Source organism: Callorhinus ursinus, unplaced genomic scaffold (assembly GCF_003265705.2).
Source record: "Callorhinus ursinus isolate GAN/ISIS: 27379988/994484 unplaced genomic scaffold, GSC_fseal_2.0 scaffold93, whole genome shotgun sequence".
NCBI classification, from domain to species: domain Eukaryota; kingdom Metazoa; phylum Chordata; class Mammalia; order Carnivora; family Otariidae; genus Callorhinus; species Callorhinus ursinus.
Window position 1 is genome coordinate 667,110 of NW_027397155.1, and position 3,699 is coordinate 670,808.

The 3,699-nt window shown below is 39.7% G+C and overlaps 1 pseudogene; it reads left to right on the forward strand.

The window, feature by feature from the left end:
• The first annotated feature begins 432 nt into the window (after nucleotides 1–432).
• LOC112840509 (large ribosomal subunit protein uL23 pseudogene) lies at nucleotides 433–807 on the forward strand (annotated as a pseudogene).
• Nucleotides 808–3,699: the final 2,892 nt, after the last annotated feature.

Genomic DNA, 3,699 nt, shown 5'->3' on the forward strand with positions numbered 1-3,699 from the left:
TGGATTGAAAAATGGGTAGATCTATTTCTTCTTCTCTTATTTCCTTATTTTGTGAAGTGTGTTTTAAAGTTCTGAAATATTTCAAGCATACAGAAAAGGTAAATAATAAAATGAGCAACCATAAATCCACTACACTGAGTTAATAAATCATAGCAGTTTAGGATAATGGATGAACTTTTAAGATCACATCATGCCATATCATTATAGACTAGGGAAGGTGAGAAGGCCCACTGTGAAGAGATACTGACAGGGAGAGTAGGGACACATTTGCCAACATCCTGACAGAGGCCTTCCTAGCTGAAGAGAAAGAATTAGCATTTACCTAGGATTTATTCAAGAGTCATTTTCATGCAACAGTGTTTACTAAATATCTACTTTAGGCTAGGCTTTTTACACACCTTTTTTTTTTTTTAATCTTCACTTTTCATGAAGATGGTGCCAAAAGCGAAAAAGAAAGCACCTGCCCCTCCCAAAGCCAACACCAAAGCCAAAGCAAAAACACTGAAGGCCAAGAAAGTGGTGCCAAAATGTGTACTGAGTCACAAAAGATCCACATATCACCTACCTTCCCATGACCCAAGACACTGCATCTCCAAAGGCAGCCCAGATATTCTGGAAAGAGCACCCCCAAGAGAGACAAGCTTGACCACTATGCCGTCATCAAGCTCCCCCCTGACCACAGAGTCAGTCAGGAAGAAAATAGAAGACAACAACACACTTGTGTTCATTTTGGATGTCAAGGCCAACAAGCACCAGATCAAACAGGCTTTGAAGAAGCTCTATGACACATTGACATGGCCAAGGTAATCACGCTGATCAGCCCCAAAGGAAACAAGAAGGCATATGTTCAATGTGCTACTGCCTATGATGTTTTGGATGTTGCCAATAAAAGTGGGATCATCTAAATAGTCCAGCTGGCTAAATTAAATATAATTTTTTTCACCTTCTCCAAAATTTAATCCTTATAACAAGCTTACAAGGAACATATTATCAGCCCTCTATAGTTAGGAAAATTAAGGTGAGTGCTTAACTTCAAACTACTAGGGAATCTCAGAGGCCATATCTATCTGTATAACTCCAAATCTCACAGATATTCTATTTTTATGTTGACCATATCCTTGATAAGCTTCTAGAGTAGAGATGAAACTTAGCCATCCTCTGCTCCAGTTTGAAGGTGGTCTTTTGTGATAGAGTACCTCAATCATACACTAAATCTCCCTTCAAAACTTGTTCTCATAAAACTGTTGGGTGTTAGGTAAATCATGGTCACCACGATACAAAATGACTCCTATTTTCTTTGCTTCAATTGAACTGTCTATAAATTGTCCTAAAGGCATAGGGTTTTAATCTTTGTGGGTCCATTTCTTGACTGTGCACAATACTATGTGTAAAGCTAGTTTAGTTATTGCGTAAGGCATACCCCACTTTTAATTAAATTTTTATTAGAAATTATCTAAACAGCATTAACAAAAAGCAAAACCTGCATTATAAGAAGAGAGGGTATAATTTAAGACACATAAAAAAATGGGGGGTGCCTGGGTGGCTCAGTTGCTTAAGCGACTGCCTTTGGCTCAGGTCATGATCCTGGAGTCCCAGGATCAAGTTCCGCATCAGGCTCCCCACTCAGCAGGAAGTCTGCTTCTCCCTCTAACCCTCTCCCCTCTCGTGCTCTCTCTCACTCTCTCTCTCTTCAAATAAATACGAAAATCTTGAAAAGAAAAGAAAATGGGTTAGTACAAAGACACAATTGCAGAGTGGCCACTGAAAGACAGCACAGCCTCTGATGACATTAAAGCAAACCTAGCTAATGAGCCAATACGTAGAACTAAAATGCACAGCATTTTTGTAAGTGAAAAAAACTTGTTTTCATATCAATAGATAGTGCAGATCCTCTGGGAGAAAGTACATTTTCTTTCAGTTTTTATTAAACATAATTAATGATACAAACCTATTGGTTTAATAATTCTCTCATATAAATTCATATTTTCTTTTTATAGCAGTGAGTACATGCATTTGTAAAACATTAAGTATATATGTTTAAGTCTCAGAAATTACTCCGTCTACACATAACATCGTTTGTAATTTAACATTCAGGATCCCATATGTTAACTAGTTTCCCTAAGGGCTCTGCAGCTAATGAGTTGGGAGTCACCAGAAAAGCAACGTCATCCAATGGTTTGGGTGTGCTTTTAAGAACAAGGGTGGCTCTAGGAGGACATCAACACTTAAACCAAGGGACGCCTGGGAGGCTCAGTCAGTTAAGTATCTGCTCAAGTCATGATCCTGGGGTCCTGGGATTGAGCCCCACATTGGGCTCCCTGCTCAGCAGGGAGCCTGCTTTTCCCTCTCCCTCTGCTGCTCCCTCTACTTGTGTTCTCTTTCTCTGTCTGTCAAATAAATAAGTAAAATCTTTAAGGAAAAAAAACAAAACAAAACAAAATGAGAGCTGACATGAGCAACCCCTAAGTGTTTTATCAGTAAAGATCATCTGTTATTATCAAAAAACACCTTATATGGGATGCCTGGGTGGCTCAGTCAGTTAAGCATCTGCCTTCAGCTCAGGTCATGATCCCAGAATCCTGGGATCCAGCCCTGCATCGGGCTCCCTGCTCAGTGGGGAGTCTGAGTCTTCCTCTGCCTGCCACTCCCCCTGCTTGTGCTCTCTCTCTCTCTGACAAATAAATAAATAAAATCTTTTTTTTTAAAAAGCATCTCATGTAAGTGCCAAAAACAACATAAATAAGTTAAATTCATTATAATAAGAAACAAACACATAGAACTCTTAGAAGAAAAGCTTTGGGTAAAAAGCCTACAATAAATGGGTCTACAATAAAGTCCAGTAAACAGCTGGTCAACTCTGGATGGGATGAGTCATCCCGGTAAGGTGGAAAGCACTGAGCCACATATTAGTTCATATTAGTTCTGGTACTGCCATGCTCTGTGTGACTTCAGGCAAAGCACCTAACCTCTCTGATTTTAACCCTCCACAGTTATAAAATGAAAGTAATAATGCCTGCCTGGTCTACTGCCAAAGTTTGTTAGAATGATGCTACTTTTTTCATAGATTGATTGATTGATTTGTCAGAGAGAAAAAGAGAGAAAGCATAGCAGGGGAAGCAGCAGGCAGATGGAGAAGCAGACTCCCTGCTGAGCAAGGAGCCCGATGTGGGACTCGATCCCAGTATCCTGGGATCATGACCTGAGCCGAAGGCAGACGCTTAACCGACTGAGCCACCCAGGCATCCTGATAGATTTAGACAACAAAGTACATCCACAAACTCAATCTCCTTGTCTCTTAAACTATTTCATCCTGAATCAGCGCCCCCATCACAACCCAGAATTTCTAACTGGCCATTTGAAACCCATTGCCTTTTCCTGAGCTGCTCCAGTTGTTCCTGGGTACCCAATGATCCCTGTGATGAACAGAGTTAAAAATGTAATTCCCATAATTATTCCTACCCCCACTAAATAAACATAATTACCATACTTCTTATGGTGAAGGGAAAAAAAAAACTAACCTAGTGATTTTACTTCAAGTGGTATCTTCCCAAATGGATGAGCCACAGTAATGTTCAATGCAAGACAACAGTTGAAAAAACGTTTACCTAAATAATCTATGGAATGCTTCCTTTCTCAACTCCCTTTTCTCCAAATGGTTACATTGATTATTAAACTAAGTATAGATTTATGAAGATACTC